The following is a 13767-nucleotide window of genomic DNA, read 5'->3' on the forward strand; positions in this document are numbered from 1 at the left end:
TCAGTTTGCACTCTCGATGTAGAAGTGTTGACCATGAGCATATCTGTGATATTGGTCATCTCCATCTCAGAATCAGAACTGGGAAGAAATTCTGCCTCTAGATCACTTGATTCTCAGTTTCTGAACTTTGAGGTGACAACCTTTGTCCTGTCTCCTTTTTCAAAGATTTTTCTGTGGAGGCCATCGCCTGGAAAGGTTGTTCTCCTGTAGGAGAATCTTTATGAAAAGACTCCCCCTGGGTTGTTCCTCTTTTCTGAGGAGGTTCAGGATTGGGCAACGAGTCTGAGGAGGAAGTACTGATCTTGGATGTTTTTTCTGTACGCACATGCGTCCTTTGGGACTTTGGTCTATAGGCAGTTGGGAAAGTGTACGGTGGATTATTGTATGAGGTTTTTGGAAAGAAAGATGAAGCCTTAATGGTGGGAGTGTAGTATGTTGGGAAAGCAGGAATGTTGAGAAATGGATGAGCTTCAGATTCTTTGCTCTGGGCTGTCGTGTGGGCATTGATATAATCGTCCATGTCTCTTACCTGAGAGCGAAGGTGTCTGATTTCTCTTTCTTTTAGATCAAAATCTTCGCCAAAACATGTTCTAGCCTCTAACATCTCTCTCATCTCACCCTCAAGCTGGGTGATTTGTGATTGAAGAGTCTTGTAATACTTCTGCATCTTGGATGACAAGTATTGGAGCTTTTGGTCAGTTTGTTCAATGCTATTAGTTATTCTACTCACTCTTGCATCAAGATTCTTCAAAATAGAGTTTTGAGCCTTAGCATTTTCAGCTTGCCAATTAAGTACTTCTTCAGCTTGGCTCAGAGGCTTAGGCTTTCCATCGGCTTGGACTTCAGTTGGTTGAATAAAAGGTTTTGTAGAGAGTTTTGAGATTGGGTCTGTCCTTCTCTCAAGGGAAGGAAACTCTCTATCATATTGAGGGGATGAAGAAGAAAACATCATGCATGGAATGGGTTGAGGAACAGCGGTCAACGACCGTGGCTTACATGTCCGATATGCATCCTTTGGAGACCATGAGATCAGAGTAGGGTCATTAGGTGGCTGTGGCACAGGAGCGAACCCTTCTTCTCTGAGTATCTTAAGCCCTTCTTCGTATATAGAAAGGGGCTTTCTGTTCTTGTGGATTCCTACCCAGGGGCCATTTTCTGGGTCAGCTCTTCTTCTTGGAGAAGGAGGAGGCTTGCAGCGAGACCTGTTCTTCCTTCTCTTCTCTGTCTCCTCATCGCTAGTGTCATCATAGTGCATCGAACATTCACATTCGTGGTCACACATATCTGGATTAACGTCCCAAATAAAATGTCTGGGCCATTTTCTGGGTCAGCTCTTCTTCTTGGAGAAGGAGGAGGCTTGCAGCGAGACCTGTTCTTCCTTCTCTTCTCTGTCTCCTCATCGCTAGTGTCATCATAGTGCATCGAACATTCACATCCGGGGTCACACATATCTGGATTAACGTCCCAGATAAAATGTCCACCTATCTTATCTGTATAGATGGGGTCTCCTTTAGAAGTGAAACTATGGACAGGACACCAATCTTCTCCACCAGCGGGTGTGATCATTAAAGATTGGAAGACGGATGGAGTGTTGTTGCTGGGCCCTTCATCAGGCTTCTTAAATATGGTCCTTACAGATCCGTCGACAGATCTTCTGAATGTCGCTTCAAAGGATTGGACTGGCTTTCTTTCGGAATGAAGTCTTTCATAGTTAGTTATCCATTCAAAAGGAATACTCTTGTGCAATTCTTCACGAGGAATCTTCCTTGGGACTTGGACAATTGATGGGGTTTCTTCATCACCATTGGCTACGACAAATAAAGCATTTGTCGCACATGCAGGTAAAGGTAGGTCTATAGAATGGTTTTGGAGTCTATAGATTATTTGGTGGTGTAAGGTTGCAGATAAAGCCTCCGGAACTTGATCTGCTCCTGTGAGTTGGACTTGGACCTTTAGTCTGGTAGACAAAGTGGGGTCTCTCAGACTAACATTGAAGTTTGGGAAAATGGTTAACACAACACTCCCAGCATTTAGAGTCGTGAGAACAGTACCGATCACAGCATTTTCATAGTGAAGGTAGCTCGAGTCTAACAAGGCAATCCTTGCTGTGACAGGGAGACCCTTCCTTCCATGTAATGAAAGGATAAGTTTGACAGCTCCAAAGTGAAGGGTAGTATATCCTTCCATTTTCCAGTGATTTATAAGGGTGGTAGGAATTTCCAAGTCTACATATTGTTCTCGACTTGTAGCTGCGAGGCTACACTGGTCAAGTCTGGAAGACTGGATGCATTCTTTAACACTTGGCCTGTTTGTGGAGATTAAGCGAGATATAGATTTGACAAAGGATCTTTGTCTCCTGAATATATTGTATGGACTAAGAAGGGGTGGAACGGTTTCTGCTATCTTTGCATCATCCGGGACATATGAGTACTCTATAAGATTCTCGATTTTCGAAGAGAGAGTTTTAGAGGAGGATTTGGGTAAGGAAAGATATGAGCTTAGGATAATGGGTCTGTCTTCTTGAGTGGTTGTATTCATGAGTGTGTGTTCTTTCCTACTCACCTCTCCTATAACATTCATACCATATGTACCCCCTGTTTTCCTGAGGTGGCTCTGATACCACACTGGCCAGAAGCCTCCTACCATGATAACACACCTAGAAGATGAACCAATCATTATCCTATTTGACTCCAAATAGTTCTTCTCATCTTACCTCTCCTAATCATATGCTACTAAATAAAAAGTATTAATTTATACAACCAACTTTATGTCTATTTCCTTAATCCAAATGAAAAATATATCTTAATTATATAAGTAGCGTTTTGATAAACATTGTTGTACTTGTCATTCCGATTTTTTAATTCAAAAAATTTAATATAAATTAATAATGACATAATAAAATTTATATAAATATAGATTAAAATTTTGAAATATATAACATTTATTTCTGGTGTTAATTATGAATTTAATTTTTGAGAGAAAATAGAAATAAGATGTAACATGAGAATATAATTTTTAAATAAGAATAGAATATGGCATGACAAAATATTGTCGCCTAATTAATAATTCATTTTAAAATATAAGTATACATACCAAATGGATGCAGCCTATAATGAAATCAATTTTAATTATTAAATTATGTTTCATACTTTTAATTTAACCACGAGTGCATATATTTAGGGCAAAGAAGAATAACTAACAATTGAAAAATAGAATGTTTATTTTGATTCCTAAAAAATTCATTAAAAATTAAAATCAACATGAAAAGATCATAAATGTGAATCAAAATATTATTTGATTTAATTAAACTAAAGTTTCAATTTTAATATTTTTTTTGAAATATTTTGAATGTTCTATTCTTTCTAAGAAACAAATCAGAACATCAAAAATATTGTAAGAAATAAAATAGGTTATCATTCTAAAATATATGTATATAAAACTACCCAAGTAAATAGTTGGAGTATGAATAAGTGAAGACAACACGTGATTAACATGTTTTTTGAGTATTGCTTGTTTGTCCGTTACATTTCTTTTGGGTTTTGATTGAAGTGTTGGTTTTCTTTAAGAAACGAGTTGACTGGCGAGGAGCCGCGTAGAATCCCAAAGAAAGCATTCTTTGACTATAAACTAAGACCATCACGGTGATGAATCCACCAGAATTATATAGGTGCTGCGATATAAAGAAAGTTAATTAATATATCAATAATGTAGTCATACTTTATCAAACCGTAGATATATGTAAATATCCTCTTTTTTTAACTAGAGAGAAGTTGACTTTAAAGAAGTTTGATTCTATTATTGATAACTCTTATAACTGTTGCAATAACTTCTATTCTAGAAGCTTTGACAAATATTAATAGACACTAATGAGTAATGACAAACAAGATAATTTGAGACACGTAGAAATTAGTCACGACTCTAAAAGATCAGCACGATTTTCTACAATGACAGCTTAGATGCCAATCTCTTACCCAGTTTACTCTCTTGTTTCTTTTTTCACTTATCAAATCCCACAATAAGTTAGTTTAATGGTGTAAAACTTCGTTAGATTCTCAGGATAACTAAATAATCAAGATTGATTATTAGGAGTTACACTTGTTGAGAGGAATGTATATTCTGAAATGAATTATTTTACCTAAAAGGTGAAAGGATATATTTAATAATACTAAAAAAAACCTTTGATGTTGTATTGTGTAGTTAGCCAATCAAAAAGTAACACTTAGTTAAAAATAATCACACAAATAGAAAATAATTTTTTATATTACTTGTTAGAATGTTACTAACTTAAATTATGTAGATATAAATTTTTTAGAATTTGTAATCTTTGTTCCTGTTTGTGACCTTCGTTAGAATAAAAAGTGAAAAGTAAATGAATTTTATTAAAAAAACTAAATATACAATTTTTGATATTTTTAATGCATTATTTCCAATTATTCACTTTTGAGTTCTCATCTTTTATCCTAAGTTAAGGCTAAGAAAACACTTTTAGTATTTCAATTACATATTAACTGAATTATTCATTTTAAAGTCTTCGTCCGCCCCAAGCCTGATTGTGTTTACACGTGCATTGAGTCATTACAAGTTTACATCGTTATTGAAAAACAATCCAAAGCTTAAAAAAAGCCAAAAACAAAATGCAAGAGTTTAAGCTTATTCAATAGTCATTAACTATTCAGCTCTTCCTTATTTAAAGTAACCTTCAAAACTGATAACACATCATATTTAGAGATAAATATATTTATATTTTATCATGTTATCATAAATAACTAAATTTTAATAAAAAAATAAATATTTAATATGTTGGAAAGATTTTATTAGTTACCATATACTATATACATACATCATCATATAAGTTTTTCTCTTAATAGTGTACCTCAACAATGATTAGACCTCTTTCTCTCCTTTGTGTCCCTTATCTTCACAAAATCTGTATTTTTTCCCTTTCACGTAGTTTTCCACTTTTTCTTTTTTTTATTTTGATAATGGAGACTTTGGAGGCCTACAACTATTTCTTCTTCCTTTGACGGTGGAGAAAATAAATGATAGTAAAATTGTAAAGACTTACAGCATATTTTATATTAGCATTAAGTATGTTCAATTTTAATTCCAAAATGAATACAAGATTGAATAACATATAAAAAGTCTAAAATTCAATTAAACTGAATTATTTTTTATTTGATAATTTTTGGATGAATTTAAATAAGATTGACGTTTTGTTATTTACTACTCCATTAGTTCCTTTAGAAGTGTCATGTTTTAGAAAATAATGTTTCCATTTAATTGTAGTTCTCAAAGTTTAAGATAATATTGATTATCTTTTATCAATTATACCTTTACCCTATTATTGCGGAGAACAAGAAAAACCGTAGAGTATAAGGGATGGTAACGGGCATGGGCGGGTACGGGTAGTAACTATCCGCTACCCGTTTCAAAATAGGAGAACCATTACTCATATCTGCCCGTACTCGTACAGGTACCCATGTGCGGGTATTCACGAGTATTTCTTGGTACCAACGCGTTTCCTGTATTATAAATGAATTTTTAATTTTTTATTTCTATTATGTTTCAAATGAGATGAAACTTAATTATTTTTTTACCTTTTGATTGAATATTGACAAAATTGCTAACTTTATTTATGTTTTATATTTGTGTGATTTTTTGTTCTTGTTTCCTTAACAAAAAATATATATATTCTTTGTAAAACATGTGTGTTTCTACAAATGTAATAATATTTATAGGGTGTTTCACCACTAAACTCACTAAAATATGCAAACAAAGTAAATGGAAAAAATGTACATAATGTAATGAATGTTAGAATAATGTACTTTTTATTTAATTAAATATAATATATTAATCATATAAATAACGGGTACTCGCAGGCACGGGTGCTATAATAATCGTACATGTCGGTATGTAATACGAGTATTTTTAAAAACCTGTTTATAATACCCGCGGGTACCCGTTTGTGAATAGTACCCGTGCCCGTACGGGTTTTACTCGCGGGTGCTAATAGGTACGGGGTTTTTTGTCATCCCGAGTAGAGTAAAATATGTTCATATGTTATTATCCGTTTCTTTATCATTTACATTATTTCAGAAAAATTGTGTTCTTATTTGACCATCATTCTTAATTTTTAATGCAATATTAAAGAATATTTGTTTATCAATAATATGTAAAATATTTGATATCCTGGATTTATTTATAAAGAAAATGGGATACAATTATAAAATAACGTATTAATTAATTTTCAACATAAACTTATCCTTCTATTGATCAAGCACATATCAATTAAGTGATAGTAATAATACTACTCGACTGTAATGAGAGTAATAGTGAGGTGTTCTTTGATGTACTCAATTTGTAATATGTACTCTATTTGCTGATTAAAAAAGAAAAAAATATTGTTGATGCAATTCAATCTGTACAGCAAATTCCATAACTGCGTATTGAAATAATATGACAAATACCGCTCTCTTCCCCTATCTTCACTTATTCTTTAATTAAAGAAGTTATTAAAAAACTTATAACTTGTAAAAGTTAGCTGTACAAGTAATATTTACATAGGTCCCCATTGTCATAAAAATCATAACGTATCTGCATGTTTAACCGAAAAACTATATTGGTTCCATACTAGTATTTTATAACAATTATACCAATCATTAAATCATTACATGGTCATAAAATATTTATGAAGATAATTTAATTTTTACTAAAACAATTGTACAGAGGATCTAACCCACAATTATTATATTTAGTTATACTTATAACTAGGGATAATTCTAGGATTTAGAGGCAGGGTGGGCAACATAGGTTAAAATTAAAATAATAAATATCATCGATTAAAAAAATGAAAATATTGATGTCAAAATTACATAATTTAAATATATTTAATCAAATAAAATATATATTTCATAACTAATCTCTATGTGATTTCACATTTTGAAATTGTTAAAATATATTTATTTCGTTGCCAATATTGTTGAACACTTCTAATCAATTATAAGTCACTAGATAGTTATTCATTCATGCATCTTCTATTCGATTACACAATCTATCTTTTATAATTTTCAGAGTTGGAAAAACTCTTTTTAAAATTGTATTGTTAACTTCAAAAGAATATAAATTAATGAGAAACAATGTGTCTTTCTTCCACCTCCAATCAACTTATCTTAAGATTATTTATTCATTTCAAAGAAGCAAATTCTACAGTATTATGCATATCAATGATATACGTCTCAAGTTGATTATCAAACATCATAAAATCAGTTAAACAAAAAATTCTGTGGATAAAACTTTACAAATTCAATCATTTTTGTCATATAAAAACTAGTGAAGAAGTCAGCTAGACTCAAACAAGACATACAAAGAAGCAACTGAGTATTTGTCTTGGATATTCAATTATGAAGTTCCTCGAGTTGCATATCTATAATATTATAAAATAATTCAATATAATAATGATTATTTATTTTTCACGAAGAATGTCATGTCATTTACAAAAGAATAAATTTTGGGCTTGTAAAATTTCAAGTAAGAGTGTAATATATATGCAATGCTTAAATATTTATAGTCATTAGATAATCTATCATTTATTTGAATTACTTTTATTTTAAGAGTAAATGATGATCATATATAGATAATGAATAATGCAATAACAATGTATAGAACTCTTACACTCTCAATATATATTTTTTCTCTATAAATAATATAAATTTTTTTTCCCAAAAAGTTCGAGGTGTGCACTTGCACACCCTCAACACGACATAGCATCGTCACTGCTTCTAACACATTATCTATCATCAAATCACATATTTTGATTTAACAACTAAAAGTATTATCTCATTCTTTAATATTTTTTAACATTTACGTTATATGCATATTTAACTTCATCGATATACATTTTAATTAGAGAATCACTTATTTAACCAATATATCAATATCCTAATTTGTCAAACATAGTGTTCTCTAGTGCCACTCGATTGTGGGGAAGCACATCTGATGTCTCACACTTTGTGTCACTTCATATGTCATGTGCTTGAGATTAGTCAGAAAAATACTTAATAATTAAATTTTACTTAAATATATTTTGCTAGCCAATCATACGCCTGTAGCACATGGAGTGACATAATGTGTGGGACAGCAGATGTGTACCCATTGTGGGGCAACAACAAAACAAGTTCTTTTTTATATAATAAAAGATATCATCACAATAATAATCAAATCTTTATTCAATTAGGTAATATCATCTGCAAAACTAACATCATAAAAATTCATTTAACAAATTATAAATTATTGATCATTAATTCTTTCCATCTCACTATATGAATAAAAGATTATTGTTGTAAGTAAGTATCAGACTTATATAAAGAACCTTTAACATCTATTTTTGTACTATACTTGAGGATCGCCCGTGAAGTAAATTATCGCACTTACGGTCCAATCATTTGGAAAAAAATCAATAAATTCCTTTTCGGGAACGATTCATCCTTCCCGAACGCAGCATACAACTATCCGTTGTATTGCGCTCTCCAAAACGATTTTACACCACATATACTCTCAACCAAGGCATCAACTGATACAACATCTTATTTTCTGTAGTTTTTATGGTGAAATAATTGTCATTTTTAATTGTCCATTCACATTTTTTTATTAAACAATTAAGTATAATTCATACTAATTAAACTATACTTAGTAGTTAAGTAAAGTTATATATAAAAAATTACTGTACCAATAGTTTAGTGCATTTGCGGGAGAGTGTTGGTAATTTACCTTTGAATTCCACATAATTACATGCGTTAAAAGAAATAACTCCATTTTTTTGGATAAAGAAAAGATAGAAACATAGTTTTTTCTTTCTTTACAAAAAAATCAAAGTGTCTTCTTTGGTATCACCCACTCCTTTTATGTAAAAGAACACTATTGTTAAAGAAATCTCACATTGTTAGGAACTGAGTAAGGAATAATTTATAATCTCACATTAAATATAATTATTCCTTTATTTCATATTAGTATTATAGGAATTCTTAAGCAATATTGGTTCATGTAAATAAGCAAAATTTGAGTTTAAGTCTTGTATATGGAGAAAATTCTTATTGGAAAACGAAGCAAAAAAGAATTCTTATAGCCATGTTGTTATTTTCTTTAACTTCATTCGTTCAGGATATTATAAGTTACGGGAAACATGTGCATTATATAGCTTACTTCCTTAAAAATTGGAACGCTATCTTACAAAAATAACCTAATGTAAGATTGGTCAATCAAATAAATAAGACAACTGATCCAGTGTTGAACTCGCCAGCGCAATTTAGACTGTAAAACATTTACACCATTTTTTTCGCCTTATGGCATGTGCAAGGATCTTGACTATGGGCATGTGTACAATCTAGCTAGGTGGTTTTTTTGTGAAACAAGTAACAAGTACAAGTAAATGGTTTATTTATATAAGAAACCAACTCAGAGGCAACCAATAAATACGCGTTTGTTGATTTAATTTTACTTTTAGTTTCACGCATTAGATGTCTAAGTCATCAAAAGGAAACTTGTGCATGAAACATTTTTGACAAGTGAATAACGACAAGGAAGAAATTTGGGTTATATGGGATTGTTAATATGGTACATATATGATTGGGTTGGTGATGTGTCAGTATAACAGTACAAATTATTTCAAGTTGAGAAATGAACCTAGCCTCTAATTTGAGAAATATGAATATGATGAGTTCACATCAAATCAGGGCCACCTAAAAGACTGTTTCATACGTGTTATTTGTTTCAACCCTAGAAGACTTAATGCTTGGTCACATATGAAGGTTAGACGATTTAGTGGGCGCTACCTAAAAGACTTAATGGAGATGTATCAAGGTTAGAAGAGTTAATGATCACCTAGAAGACTTCAAGGTCGACCAGCTTAAAATGTTATTGAACTTAGTTATGAAACTAGGTCACTATCCACTTAGAGTCAAGCAAGGAGCACCATTTTTGTGGCCCAAATAAATTGGGGCACGTGATCCAACGTAAGTTACATGGTATGCGGTCTCCTCATATGCGATATATGGTTCTTAATGATATATGTTTCAAAAAGAATTGGGTTCGTTTGAAGTTCATAAGTTGTTCAATTCGAGTCGCAACTTGATTGGTTCAACTCATTAGCTCGATTGATTTTAGTTCATTAAGAGTTCGTGAACTGTTTAGTTCAATTCATTAGTTTGATATGATGATTATTTATTTAATATTTACAAAATTAAATATTATCTATATATATATGAATATATATAATTGAGTGATATTATAAACCTAATAAATCGAATTGTACTCAGCTGAAGTTCGACTCGTTTATTTTATGAGCCTAATTTTTAATTAAGTTCGATTCGTTTGGTTCATAAATCAAATTTATTGAGCTAAATAAGGAGTTGTATTTCAAATGAATGTTGAGTTGATTTAATTTATTGTTAACCCTAGTTAAAAGGAACAAGTGAATATCTCTTTCCGCCGAGAAAACAAGAGATTAGTTGTTGTTTTGTATAATACCCCAAAAGTGAGATATAGCAATCACCAAGGTTCTGGGAGTTATTATTTTTTGGTACAATCGCAAAGAAGTAAGAAGTAAACCTTGTTGACAGCCGAAAAAAACTATAAACTATTCCACCAAAACTAGCAAATCATAATTTAGCGGGTGCAAAAAATTGCTTGATAGAGTTGTTTTCTTGCCTTTAAACATGGTTTTGGCATTTGCATGCTACTGTAGTATTGCGACCGCAATTACTATCGTATTTTCTCATAATTGTTTGCAATTTCAATAAACACAATATAATGACAACCACAACTATAACTATAATTCAAAACTTCAGGGTCCAAACAAGGAAAAGGAACACAATCCAACAGAGGCTATGATCATGATCTAAGAAAAAGGTACTGAAAAAATGCATGTGCATTGCCTGCTTAGTATCCAAAACATTAGCCAACCAATCATTATCAACCAGTTATGATAAAAGTTTTCCGTGGTGTAACTGAATGGGAAAGCTTGAAACAAGCTTGATTGGTTTTTAACGGTTGGGATTGAGAGTGTGGGGCGCTTCTCGGTGGATCATAGATTGTGATCTCTTATCAATATCCACTAATTTAAAGCCCGTTAACAGATTGGATCCTGGGCCCATTCGATGTAATAATTGCTGGTTTACGGAGAAACACTTCAATGCTGAAGTTCAGGAAAGCTTGTCAAAGTTTTAGTCAGCAGTGGTTAGATGAGATTCTGTTTGAAAGAAAGTTTGAAGATTCTCATACCACACATTAAGCCTTTGTTTGTGAGTGCAATTTTGAAGGGAAAAGGAATAGATGACTTTAGAAAGTCTTTCATTGTTTAGGAGTTGGACAAATGAGAGATGAATATTTTGGAGGATTTTTCAAACCCTCTAAGACATTTTATGTGTCTATTTTTATAGTTCCTCGATTTGGGGTTTCTATGAAGATAAAATGAAAAAATACCTAATTATTTATCGTAAAATTATACATTGTTGTCCATTTCTTATTGTTAATTGTATTTTTAAAAGAAAAATAAAAAATATTCTAACATTATTATTATTTTATCATCTCCATCTAAACTTTATAATCTCAAAAAAGGGAAAGAAGTGATTTCCTTTTTCATTCCCTTCCTCCACATTCTTAGCCCTTTGATACATCTTCTTTTTCCTTCATAACTCCCAAACACAGACTAAGAGATGGATTAAAATGGTTTTTGGTTATGGAAACACATCTTCTCTCCTAAAAAGTGTGTCACTTTATGTGTCATCTTTCTGATTGGTTAAAAAAATACTTCATTATTAAATTTTTAACTTCAAGATATTTTTTCCAACCAATCAAAAGATGTGACACATGAAGTGTCACATTTTTTGGGACAGCAGATGTGGTCCCATTGGTTATATAGATACCATTATTAACAAGTTGACAAAAGATATTAATTTGATAGAGAGTAAAGGTGAAAATGTAAATTTATATCTGAGGATGGTATTGTTCTGAAGCGTTAAATTTACTTAGTGCTTAGCTTTGGACTTGCATGAATAATAAGGTTTGAAATATACAAATTTATTATATATAAGTTAATTTTCATGTAATAATTATTTATATATAATTTGAATCATAAAAAATAAATATACAAATAAATTTGAAAATTGCTAATCAGAAAATTGAAGTATAAAACTACAATAATGTTACAAATAAGTATAAGTAATGAGATATCGTATCTACAAAAACTTGCTAGATTATACATTTTCAATTAACAAATATTGTTTTAAGTGAACAATTTGTGAGTTGTTTGATTGGCCACACAAATAATCAAAATTGTAATGTAAAGAGAAAGAGAGCTGAAATTAAAATTCACAATTACTATCTGTACATAAAATTACTAAAAATTACACACCTGATTCTTAAAACAAATTCATTTGGTATTGATTATTCCATATAATGACCTCAAAATTACTAAAAGATAATGTCTTAGTCAATTTAGCAACTCATGCAATAAAACTGTATGTCTAGCAATTTTAGTCATAAGATTAAAATATATGATTCGCATCACATGCTTCATTGCCTAGTAGTCCATGCATGCAAAGTTGAGTAAAATATAACACCTCAACTGTATTAGTCGTCAATGTCTTGGTCTATATAAACATTTTATTAATCTACCTCTATGTCTAGTAGTCTAGATTAACAAAATTAAGATATATAAATGGTTAAGCATATCTCTATGTCTAATAGTATATGCCAACAACTTTGAGAGTTATAAAATTACAATATTAGTTTTATGTCTAGATTCTAACAAAGTAAAATGCATAAGATGACAAATAATAAAAGTCCATGTCTAGAAAATATATCAATTATTGAACTATGCAAATTCAGAATTACACAGGTAAGAGACTAAACATTTTATTCAAAAATCATGCAATAAGATAATCAAACTTAAAGCAAATACAAGAACTAAAAAATAATCACAACTTCATGAATTAATATAGTTAATTCAATGTGTATCCATCAAACTTGTGTTACATTTCAATCCCAACAAATGAATATTTAGCTACTCGTGTCCACACAGTATAAGAAATATATGGATGATACAAAATTCATGGGGTGGTAGAACCACTCATGAATAAACATATATTAACTTCTATATTGCTTACATTTAGTTTCTATGATCTAAGTGAGCTAAACTCTCTAAAACTTAGGAAAATAAGTATTAAAATTCGAATGTATCAAATGTGTCATTTTCGGCTTTTGAACCTCTTTTTAATAATCTGAGTCTTGATGCTTGCGTTGGACGTAGAAGCGGTGCACACCTCTTCATCTAGCTGACTCTTCATCTGAGCAATGTTGTACTTAGTGCGCCTTTCATGCTCAACGTGACTTGCACTGAACGTAATAAATGTGTTGAGTGCAATTCAAGTGATTTGTGACCTAACTTGCTTTTCTCCATTTGGCACTAATTCCTGGCTATTTTATCCTAATATTTTGAAATATTATGGAAATTTAATTCAAATAATTAGTGTAAATATTTATCAAATTCCTAATTATGAATACATAAAAATTAAAAAGTATTAAATTAATCTTATAAATTAAGGTAATTTTGACTGATGCCTCTATAAACCTATTAGATATGAGTAAGGCATGAGTGCCTCGTCCCCCACTCCAATCTCTACCTCAAACACACAATTCCCCTTTCTTTCCTCTCTTACTTTTCATCTACCAACAAATTCTAATACCAAAGCCACTCTACCTTTTCACTCTCTC

Source organism: Lupinus angustifolius, chromosome LG18 (genome assembly GCF_001865875.1).
Source record: "Lupinus angustifolius cultivar Tanjil chromosome LG18, LupAngTanjil_v1.0, whole genome shotgun sequence".
NCBI lineage: Eukaryota > Viridiplantae > Streptophyta > Magnoliopsida > Fabales > Fabaceae > Lupinus > Lupinus angustifolius.